The 12,946-nt window shown below is 34.9% G+C and overlaps 2 non-coding genes across 2 annotated transcripts; both read right to left on the reverse strand.

Moving 5' to 3' along the window:
- Positions 1-2,085: 2,085 nt before the first annotated feature.
- On the reverse strand, positions 2,086-2,204 carry LOC126922884 (5S ribosomal RNA). The gene has a single exon (XR_007712986.1). It is a non-coding gene; the product is annotated as a 5S ribosomal RNA (ribosomal RNA).
- Positions 2,205-5,221: 3,017 nt separating this feature from the next.
- LOC126922885 (5S ribosomal RNA) lies at positions 5,222-5,340 on the reverse strand. Its single transcript, XR_007712987.1, has one exon. It is a non-coding gene; the product is annotated as a 5S ribosomal RNA (ribosomal RNA).
- Between the last annotated feature and the right edge of the window lie 7,606 nt (positions 5,341-12,946).

The raw sequence follows: 12,946 nt of genomic DNA on the forward strand, positions 1-12,946 counted from the left end.
AGTGCCCAGCAGATGTCCGACGTAAATTTATTTATTGCGTAGATTGTGAAGTGTTTGTGCCGGAAGCCAAACTGATTTTCTGGGATTACGTTAATTTTTTGCGAAGAGGGCTGCGAGGAGGCTGGAGGGTTGTTTATGTCTATTTCGAATACTTTGCTTATGTTGGGTAGGAGGCTTATGGGTCGTAGGTTTGCAGGTGATGAACCGTCTTTATTTTTTTTTTTTTTTTTTTTTTTTTTTTTTTTTTTTTTTTTTGTAATGGCTATGAGTTTGGCTTTTTTCCATTTTTTGGGGAAGTACGTGTTGTTTAGCGCGTTGTTAAACAGTACTGTGTAGTACCATTTTATTTTGTTTGGTAAGCGTTTGAGCGAGATGTTTGGGATGCCATCGAAGCTGGCGGATTTTTTGTTGTTTAGCGTGGAGAAGATTGTACTTAGTTGATTGAAATTCGTAAAGTAGTTTATTTCTGGGTCGGGCTGTTTGGGGTCGTCCGATGTGTTTTCGTTTGAGAATGTGCAGACTGTTTTGTTTAGCGCTATGTCTTGTTCTATTTTATTTTTTAGTTTGTTTGTTTCGGCGATGATAATTCTGTTTAATTGTTCTCGGTCCATGTGTTCGTTTTGTGTGTGAGTTTTGGCAAAGTGGGTGCCGATAATGTCTAGTTTTTCCGTTGTTTTTGATATTATGAAGTTGCCCCCTGTGTCTTTGTTGGTGTTGTGTATCTCGATGCCTGCTTCTTGAATGAGGGAGACTTTTTCTGGGGGCAGTTTCTGGGGGCGGGGTGGTATGGAGTTTTGTTCTTTTGGTCTGAAAATTTTGATTTATATGCGGGAACATGCTGGCAGAGTCGTTTTTGGAGATATCTTTTATTTTGTTTGTCCAGTATTGATTTATAGAGTTTGCGAATTCTTGTTTCAGTTGCGATTTTATTTTGTATAGCAGATGATACTTTAGGAATTAATTAAGTCTTCTCATTTGTCGTAAGGACAGTTGTATTGTAGAATGTTTAATTTGGTTATTTAGTATATAGCTTTTGTCTCGTTGTAGTTTTTTTTTCTTTTTTCTTTTTTTTTTTATTTTATTGTTCATGTAGTATTATTAAATACTATAGGTTTCGGGATGATATTTAATAGATTCACACAGATTGAATTTTACTTTCTATATTTCACCACCTCGTACGAAACGTCTGACACCGCGAATACACTTAGGTAATTAACACGTGGTCAACTTCTAAGACAAAAGAGCGTCGTTAGGAGTCGTACCAACTTAGCTTGTAGGAACTGGCGATCATACCAACTTAACGTTTCTCAACATGTAGGACTCGCAAGAATTTTTTTGTTTTAAGTTTGATACGGGTTCTTAAAGAGCGATTTCTATATGTTTTTCTATTTCGTCTATGAATGAGTCGATTTGTCTGTTTGTTAGGTTGACGTTGTTGTAGATCTTTAGGTCGCAGTTTTGTTCGTGCAAGTTTTGAAACCTTTTCCAGTCTGTCTTTTTATAAAACCTGAAGCTGGTAGTTTCGGTCTGTATTTCAAGTGTTAGGATGTCGGATGTATTCTTGTTTGTCTGAAATACCTAGGGCATTATGGTCGCTCCTCCGTTGTCTCCTATTTTTGTTATTTATTTTTATTTTATTTATAATGAGGATAAAACGAGCACTATTTTTCATTTTTACCACTTTTTTTCCCCTATCACTCAATAACTGTATAAATACTGTATAGATATTGTATAGATACGCTCACTATCCGAACCTACGCCTGGTATCCCTTTTGGGCTGAGAGGTCCGTCCCGTTCGAAGGTTCACGGTCAACGACGAGAACGAGTGCACTCAGCGCGGTACGAGCGTTGGCTGAAACAACTAGTTTTCTTATTTGTCTTTGATGCCCCCAAAAAAATAGAATACTTCGAGAAGAAACAAGTGTGTGCAATAATGAGAATGGTATATAATATGTGGCGTAATAGTCGTGTAATACCAAAACATTTTTTTTTCTCGATGCTTAGGTTATAGATTATTAAAAGTTGATTGTTAAAGAAAGTAAAGTAGATTGCGTAAATAAAAATAAAAAAAAATAGAAAAAGAAAAGCCAACACCACACGGAGTTCCCAGGCGGTCACCCATCCAAGTACTATCCGTGCCCAGCGCTGCTTAACTTTCGTGATCGGACGAGAACGAGTGCTCTCAACGCGGTATGAGCGTTGGCTGAAACAACTAGTTTTCTTATTTGTCTTTGATGCCCCAAAAAATAAAATACTTAAGGAAACATAAGTTTTCCTTTTTTTTTTTTTATTTTTCTTTATTTTTTTTGTATTATTTGTATTCATAATTTGTCCAATTTGGACATTTGGTAGAATTTTTTAACAGTTATATTAACAGGTCGGCGGCTACCCCCAGCGGGGTACCATCCTCACGTTTGCAAGGTCATATACCTTGTGAGGTCTGCTGGGTGCTTCCTTTTTAGCCTTCTTTCCATGTTTATGGTTTTGTTGAACGTTTCCGCTGCTAGCCGGTTTGCGTGTGTTGCTATTCTTGCCTTGTACCTTTCCGCGTTGCTGCTGATTGCTTCCTTGACCGTTGGGGATTCGTGGAGAAAAGCCTTCGTTCGGAAAGTGAGGGAAATGGACGTTGCTGTTAATTAGTCAATTCCAATGTTGGTGGTTAGATAAGGATGCTAGCTGCCGTTGAGGGAAAGTTGCTAGCGGGAAGCGTCATTCGTGAGGGAAATAGTAGTAGCAAAGTAGTTGGGACAAAGAATGTTTGTCTGTTTGAAGGACTTTAGTTAACTAAATCTTCAGATTTATAACGGGTCCTCGTGCTAGCTGAACATGTACTGTGGAGGTGCGTCGACATCTGGTAATCATCTTACCCGAAGAATAGGCGTGTGACGAGCCACGGGACAGAAACCGTTGGAATGTTTATTGTTGAGTGCCACTACAACTATCTCTTTTTAAGGAGAACTATACTGTTACTCGATACCTTTGTTAGGCAAAACGTTCATCCCTTGACCGCGGGCGGCTACGTTCGGCGACTGGTTGTCGCCTGGAGCCCAAGCTCATTATCACAAATCTCGAACAAATACAATCAAATTGAATGACGACAATTGCTTAATTACGGCTATGGTAGAATCTAGATTATTACAGTGTTAAGGGATTTTCCCAAAGTTCCAAAGGGAAGGCTCCGGTGTCCTTTCATCTTCGATATGTATATTGAACAGCCGTAGGTTATGATCGGTCTAACTAGTGCTTGGTAACAGAGGACTTTTACTCTGTTGTTCAGATGTTTGGAATAAAATTGTGGCGGCACTCGACCACGGAAATTTCCAACGGCTTCGCGGCACAAAGCGCTTTATCTTTAAAGCGCTATGCCGACAAGCCTTATGTGCCATCGATATCATCCCTACGGCTCTTTCGCCGAATCTTCGGGAGAACGCATACGCGGCAACCGTCGCGGACTTCTAACAAACGCGCGATATCGATGGCCAACAAAGAAAAGAATCGGCGTGGCTTTTGAATAAAAGAGATTCAGTCTGCCCCGAGCTGCGAAGCGCGAAGGATTACGCGAAGCAAACGTAGAGTGACGAGTAGTCGACTGACTTCCGATAACCAGCGTTAAGCATTCTTTGTTCATCAAGCGTTGTTAATCGTTAACTGTTGTCAATCGTTGTTTGTTGTTAATTGTTATTTGTCGTCAGTTGTCAAAAGTCAATATAAACGTTATTGTTGAAAACCAGGAGTATTTCTTGCGCGCGCAATCACGACACATACCGCCTCAGAATAATCTTTTTGCTTCCCAGAACGCTTTGCTTGCTTTGGTAAGTTAAATTTCGATATGCTGTTTGAAGTTTAGTTTGTCGTGTATATTTACGCCTAAGTATTTTACACAATTTTTGTGGGGAATGAAATCCCTTTCATTTGCTTTTTCTCTTAATTGAAATCTTTTGCCGCGTTCTCTTTCTAATGCGCCGAGCTCAATTAATTTACGTCTAAACAGTTAATTTTTTATGTAATCTTAAAATATCAATAAACAAATGATAAAAAAAATTGATAGTAAAAATATTTTTTGTTTTGTTTGTACAGAGCTTCAAAAACTGCCCGAAATTAATGCCTCTAGACTAGAATACTCCGTTAATGTGGAATGACTTTGTATTTAGAGTCTCTTCAACGAGTTTTACTGCGTTTCTCGGATTTTCGTTTGTTGTGGGTGATGTATATATTGGGGGCGGTTTGTCTCCATTTGAGACATGGGGGCTATGATGTCAGTGGATTCTTTCTTGGAGAAGCTGGTGGCCTGTCTGCTGGGATATGTCTGGTTTTTCCATATCCAGATTGCTGGAGATATGGGCCTCCCTGTGTTGTCCATTTCGCTGGGCTGCACCTGGGACGTTGAGGGTTTCGTTGATGGTATACCTCTGGGTCCATTCTCTATTCTCTTTCAAATTTGTGATTTCCCGTCCTGAGAGGTCATATGTCCACTTGGTTTAATTTCTAGGTTTTTGTTCTTTTTCCTTATCAGTTCTAAAGTAGAGTTTGGTTTTGTAGATTCTTTTATTGTTTTTATTTTATTTTATTTGTTTTTATTGTTTTTATTTATTGTTTCTTACTGTGTCTGAGATATGCTGGATTCTTGTGATTGTAATACGTAGAATCTATTATTCGTTGACATTGCTGATAATAGGGAGCTTTCTGCCGAATTCATGATTTCGTTTCTTTTTATTCGCGTCTCCTGTTGTGCTCTCTTCTTTGCTTTTACTTCCTTGGATGTTTTCTGCCCTTTTGTTCCTGTTTCACCAGGTTCGACGGGGGGTTAAGTTCCCGCGTATTTTGGCAGCCTTGTGTTGCTAAGAAAGTTCTTGGTCGATTTTTGCAATAGTACTTTTCTCTAGGTTAACTCTGTTTATGGGAGGTTTCGATTCACTGCGTTGAGCACCACCTGCGTTCAGCGAAACGATTGCGTATAGAGCGGTATAATCGTTGGCTGAAATAAATAGTTTTTCTATTTGCCTTTCATGCGGAAAAAAAGAAGAAAGAAGAAAAAATAGAATACTTAGAGAAGAAACATAAGTGTGTGCAATAATGAGAATGGTATATAATATGTGGCGTAATAGTCGTGTAATACCAAAACATTTTTTTTTCTCGATGCTTAGGTTATAGATTATTAAAAGTTGATTGTTAAAGAAAGTAGAGTAGATTGAGTAAATAAAAAAAAAAAGAGAAAAAGGAAAGCCAACACCACACGGAGTTCCCAGGCGGTCACCCATCCAAGTACTATCCGTGCCCAGCGCTGCTTAACTTTCGTGATCGGACGAGAACGAGTGCTCTCAACGCGGTATGAGCGTTGGCTGAAACAAGTAGTTTTGTCATTCAACATTAATATGCAATAGACTATTTAAAAGTACATAAGAATGTGCGTGGAGATGAACGTATTTGAATCCAGATGTCTAAAAGTTTACCTGCCTCCGTTTTCAAATACTAGGTTTTGTCGAAAACAAAACACGCTTCTCTTTCACGACTGATCTCTATTAAGAGAATTCTTTTCGTTTCTTTTTGTCACCTCTCAATATCCCCAATATCCGCATGCCTTCGTTAAACGTCCACGACCGTGGTCACGTACGCCTTCTTCAGAGTATTTGGCGGAAAGACTGTAGGGGTATCGATGACTCATTAGGCCTGTCGGCACTTACGTTTCGTCGGTCTCTCGTATCAGTCTATCAACGGTGGTGTACTATGTACCGGCGAAACCATTGGAAAGTTCTTTGTTGTTGAGTGTGTAAAGTCAGTCGGCATCAGCGACCAGGCCACACACCGCGGGAAATATGGCAGCCAGATGTCTGCACATCCTTGGCGCGTACCTCCATAGTCTTAAGGATCCACCGTGGGTCTTGGCATTTTCACAGTTAAGCTCCTTCAGAGCAAACAAGTATCTTTCGTTTCAGGTTACCTTTTACATTTATTGTTTACTACGGATTAACACGGGAAAGTTGGTTTTCATCACGTTCTTCGTATCTTCCGTTAACAACTTTCTCTCGAGAAACATACATGGAGACATCCTGCTATCGATGTAATGACTCTTTCAATATTTTCTCGTATTTCCTGAACTTGTTAAAATACTTATTCAATTTTCTGACGAAGTATTCCGATAATCGGTAGGTGTCTTGTATACAGTAGATTTCAAGTAATTCCACAAGAAAAAATCTAATTCATTTTCAGCATCTTTTATAAAAATAGTCAAAGACGAGATGGTAGAACACAGAATTCGCTACATCTCGTAAACGAGATAAAACAAAATATATATTGAAATAAGTAGTTTTTATTGTTTTTGGATACTGAATTCATCTTTTAAATATTGCTCATTTATTATAAAACACCCTGTATATCCCGAAAAGGTTTCTGGGGAAAATAGATACTAACCCAAACCAAAACCAAACTCGCTTACTTAGAAATTACACGCTATAATCGACCGTTCTATGCAAGTATCTCTCTGCAAACAGTGAATCCTACAATTTGAAACTTGCATTTTCGGATTCTACGCATCGGAAACTATAACATTCCACATGGAAAAGTTAATAATTTTTGATCGTCCGAAAACAGCCCTCTTTTCTGATGAAAAACGGTTCTAAGGATAAGATCACCCACATGTCAAAGAAATCTTGACTTTTCGTACCATCGTAAATATTGGAGAATCTATATAAGATATAGTAAGGAAGTTTAATTGAAACTTGTTGTGCTTTTTATAGCCTATATTGTGTATGTGAAAAACGTTTCTCATCACCTACAATTTTTAAAAGTTTTTTTTTTTTTTTTGCGTGGCACATGCAGGTAGTCTTCGAAGAGTTCTTTACAAATATCCCTCCCTCTGTGTTCACACGATACAATAAATGCACGATAGATATGTATGTACATAATACCTCGCTTATTTTTAAGCACAACTCATTTTTTCTACTTATTATTATTTGGATGTTTGTAAGAAAAGATTCAATCTCCTACAAAGATTTGTATTAATGATTAACGATAGCAAAAAGCTGACAAAACTTCACAAACAATTAAGTTTAAACGATTGCCGTTATAAGGGTGATCGGTTACAGATTTTTTATAATTTAAGGGGTGATTCTCGACGCCGAAATAAGACGAAAATCAAGAAGAAGAAAGTTCCGTTTTCGGCTTTGTTTTTGAATAATTGACAATTGAAATTCAGTTAAACTACTCCTGCACGCGAGTAAACCTCCTTACACGAAGAGTGATCAGTCCAAGGAACATCTTGCAGGCCATCAAAATAACAACGCAGACAATGTCCCAGGGTCAGAAGACAGTAACAGCATGGCCACCTCTGACCTGTGCCCCGGCGACACCCCCGGCGACAACCCCTCCATGAGAGCCAAATCCATAGTACATAAACCTTTCGAAAATCAGCTCTCGACACTCTGTTCTAACATTCTTAACCATCATTCTGTTTAGGTTGAAGGCGCCACTTCCGCAACATTCCCAATAGAATCCGGCATACCGCAAGGTAGTGTCCTCGGACCCCTACTATTCTCCATCTACACTGCCGACTTACCCATATCAAACGAGGTAACAATAGCAACATTTGCCGACGACACAGCACTATTAGCTACCCACGCAGACCCGGCAATTGCCTCATCCACTCTCCAGCGAAGTCTCGACTCCATGGAAAAGTGGTTCCAAAAATGGGGTTTTAAAATAAACGAAAAAAAATCCTCCCATGTAACCTTCACGCTCCGAAAACAAACCTGCCCCCAGGTCACCATTAACAACACAATAATCCCAAGCAAGGACCCGTAAGATACCTGGGCATGACCCTGGACAGGAGGCTAACTTGGGAAAAACATATCTCCGAAAAAACAAAGCAACTAAAGGAAAAACTAAGAAAATTCTATTGGCTCACGGGCCGACGCTCCAAACTAAACATACAGAACAAAGTAACCCTCTACAAGGCCGTAATAAAACCTGTCTGGACCTACGGAATCCAACTATGGGGAACAGCAAGTAACTCCAACATTGAAATACTCCAACGCTTCCAATCGAAAACGCTAAGATCCCTATTAAATGCACCCTGGTATGTTACCAACGAAACAATCCACCGAGACCTCAAGATACCTACAGTCAAAGATGAAATACACAAGTCCAGAAGCAGATATAGCACAAGAGTCAACAACCACCACAACCCACTAGTCACCCAGCTACTGGACACCACGGACCAGATCCGCAGACTAAAAAGAAAATACCCACTAGATTAAACCCCTAGTCCTACTAGAATCAACAATATAAAGCAATTATAATCCATGTCATTGTATCACGCCAAATTAAGTTACTGAAAATTCTCAACGAGAATTGATTGTAAATATTCTAATAAATAAAAAAAAAAAAAAACTTTTCCATGGAGTCGAGACTTCGCTGGAGAGTGGATGAGGCAATTGCCGGGTCTGCGTGGGTAGCTAATAGTGCTGTGTCGTCGGCAAATGTTGCTATTGTTACCTCGTTTGATATGGGTAAGTCGTATGTAAATATGAAACGGGAATTTTTGTATAGAAAAATGCACGTTTATTGCACGATAATTATACGTTATATGGTAACACCATATAACGTTATACGTTATTACGTAATAGTATATATCGTTATACGTTATTACGTAATAGTATATAACGATATACGTTATTACGTAATGGTATATATCGTTATTCGCTATATCGTAATACTATATAACGTTATACGTTATTACGTAATAGTATATATCGTTATACGTTATATCGTAACACTATATAACGTTATACGTTATATGGTAACACTATATAACGATATACGTTATTACGTAATAGTATATATCGTTATACGTTATAACCTAACACTATATAACGTTATACGTTATAATGTAACAATATACATCGTTATACGTTATTTCGTAATAGTAAAAGCTATGTAAATATGAAACCGGAATTTTTGTATAGAAAAATACACGTTCATTGCATGCTAATTATTCGTCATATGGTAACACCATATAACGTTATACGTTATAATGTAACACTATATAACGTTAAACGTTATATGATAATGCTATATTACATTATACGTTATAACGTAACACTATATAACGTTATACGTTATATGGTAATACTATATATCGTTATACGTTATAACGTGACACTATATAACGTTATACGTTATATGGTAATACTATATAACGTTATACGTTATAAACTATTAGTATATATCGCTATACGTCATATGGTAATACTATATAACGTTATACATTATAACGTAACAATAAATAACGTTAGACGTTGTATCGTAACACTATATAACGTTATACGTTATAACGTAACAATATGCAACATAACGTAACAATAAGTTATTACGTAATAGTAAATGGTATGTAAATATGAAACCGGAATTTTTGTATAGAAAAATGCACGTTTATTGCACGATACTTATACGTTATATGGTAACACCATATAACGTTATACGTTATTACTTAATAGTACATACCGTTATACGTTATTACGTAATAGTATATAACGATATACGTTATTACGTAATGGTATATATCGTTATTCGTTATATCGTAATACTATATAACGGTATACGTTATTACGTAATAGTATATATCGTTATTCGTTATATCGTAATACTATATAACGTTATACGTTATTACGTAATAGTATATATCGTTATACGTTATATCGTAACACTATATAACGTTATACGTTATATGGTAACACTATATAACGATATACGTTATTGCGTAATAGTATATATGGTTATACGTTATAACGTAACACTATATAACGCTATACGTTATATGATAATGCTATATTACGTTATACGTTATAACGTAACACTATATAACGTTATACGTTATATGGTAATACTATATATCGTTATACGTTATAACGTAACACTATATAACGTTATACGTTATATGGTAATGCTATACTACGTAGTACGTTATAACGTAACACTATATAACGTTATACGTTATATGGTGATACTATATATCGCTATACGTTATAACGTAACACTATATAACGTTATACGTTATATGGTACTACTATATAACGTTATACATTATAACGTAACAATACATAACGTTATACGGTATAACGTCACGTTATATAACGTTATACGTTATAATGTAACAGTATATAACGTTGTACGTTATAACGTATTATTGTATAACGTTATACGTTATTACGTAATAGTATATATCGCCATACGTTATATGGTTATACTGTATATCGTTATACGTTATGTGGTTATACTATATATCGTTATACGACGTAACGTAAGAATATACAACGTTATACGTTATTACGTAATGCTATATAACGTTATACGATATATGGTAATACTGTATAACGTTATACGTTATAACGTAAGAATATACATCGCTAACGTTATTACGTAATAGTATATAACGTTATATGCCATGTGGTAGTACTATATAACGTTATACGTTATAACGTAACAATATACAACGTTATACGTTATTACGTAAGAGTAAAAGGTATGTAAATATGAAACCGGAATTTTTGTATAGAAAATTGCACGTTTGTTGTATAATAATTACACGTTATATGGTAACACCATATAACGCTGTGCGTTATAACGTAAGACTATATAAAGTTATACGTTAGAAAGTAATACTATATAACGATATACATTATTACGTAGTAGTATATATCGTTATATGTTATATCGTAATACTATATAACGATATACGTTACTACGTAATAGTATATATCGTTATTCGTTATATCGTAATACTATATAACGTTATACGTTATAACGTAATAGTTTATATCGATAAACGTTATATGGTAAGACTATATAACATTATACGTTATAACGTAACACTATATAACGTTATACGTTATAACGTAAGAATATACATGGTTATACGTTATTACGTAATAGTAAAAGGTATGTAAATATGAAACCGGAATTTTTGTATAGAAAAATACACGTTCATTGTATGCTAATTATTCGTCATATGGTAACACCATATAACGTTATACGTTATAATGTAACACTATATAACGTTATACGTTATATGGTAATACTGTATATCGTTATACGTTATAACGTAACACTATATAACCTTATACGTTATATGGTAATACTATATAACGTTATACGTTATATCCTATTAGTATATATCGCTATACGTTATATGGTAATACTATATAACGTTATACATTATAACGTAACAATACATAACGTTATACGGTATAACGTCACGTTGTATAACGTTATACGTTATAATGTAACAGTATATAACGTTGTACGTTATAACGTATAATTGTATAACGTTATACGTTATTACGTAATAGAATATATCGCCATACGTTATATGGTTATACTGTATATCGTTATACGATATATGGTAATACTCTGTAACGTTAAACGTTATGACGTAAGAATATACATCGCTAACGTTATCACGTAATAGTATATAACGTTATACGCCATGTGGTAATACTATATAACGTTATACGTTATAGCGTAACAATATACAACGTTATACGTTGTTACGTAATAGTAAATGATATGTAAATATGAAACCGGAATTTTTGTATAGAAAAATGCACGTTTATTGTACGATAATTATACGTTATATGGTCTCACTATATAACGTTATGCGTCATGACGTAACACTGTATAACCTTATACGTTGTAACGTAACAATATACAACGTTATACGTTATTACGTAAGAGTAAATGGTATGTAAATATGAAACCGGAATTTTTCTATAGAAAAATGCACGTTTATTCTACGATAATTATACGTTTTATGGTCACACTATATAACGTTACACGTTATATGGTAATACTATATGACGTTATACGTTATATGATAATACTGTATAACGTTATACGTTATATCGTAACAATATACAACGTTATACGTTATCACGTAATAGTATATATCGTTATACGTTATATGATAATACTATATAACGTTATACGTTATATGGTAATACTATATAACATTATACATTATAACGTAACAATACATAACGTTATACGGTATAACGTGACATTATATAACGTTATACGTTATAATGTAACAGTATATAACGTTGTACGTTATAACGTAACATTGTATAACGTTATACGTTATTACGTAATAGTATATATCGCCATACGTTATATGGTTATACTATATATCGTTATACGTTATGTGGTTATACTATATATCGTTATACGATATAACGTAAGAGTATACAACGTTATACGATATTACGTAATAGTATATATCGTTATACGTTATATCGTAATACTATATAACGTTATACGTTATAACGTAACAATATACAACATTATACGTTGTTACGTAATAGTAAATGGTATGTAAATATGAAACCGGAATTTTTGTATAGAAAAATGCACGTTTATTGTATGATCATTATTCGTCATATGGTAACACCATATAACGTTATACGTTACAATGTAACACTATATAACGTTATACGTTATATGGTAATACTATATAACGTTATACGTCGTAACGTAACACTATATAAGGTTATATGGTATTACGTAACGATATACGACGTTATACGTTATTACGTAATAGTATATGACGATATACGATACATGGTATTACTATATAACGTTAAACCTTATTACGTAATAGTAGATATCGTTAAACGTTATATGGTAAAACTATATATCGATATACGTTATTACGTAATAGTATATATCGTTATTCGTTATATCGTAATACTATATAACGTTATACGTTATATCCTATTAGTATATATCGTTATACGTTATATGGTAATACTATATAGCGTTATACATTATAACGTATCAATACATAACGTTATACGGTATAACGTAACACTATATAACGTTATACGTTATATGGTAATATTATACAACGTTATACATTATTACGTAATGGTATACAACGTTATACGATATATGGTAA

This window comes from Bombus affinis, chromosome 12 (genome assembly GCF_024516045.1).
Source record: "Bombus affinis isolate iyBomAffi1 chromosome 12, iyBomAffi1.2, whole genome shotgun sequence".
In the NCBI taxonomy this organism is placed as follows: domain Eukaryota; kingdom Metazoa; phylum Arthropoda; class Insecta; order Hymenoptera; family Apidae; genus Bombus; species Bombus affinis.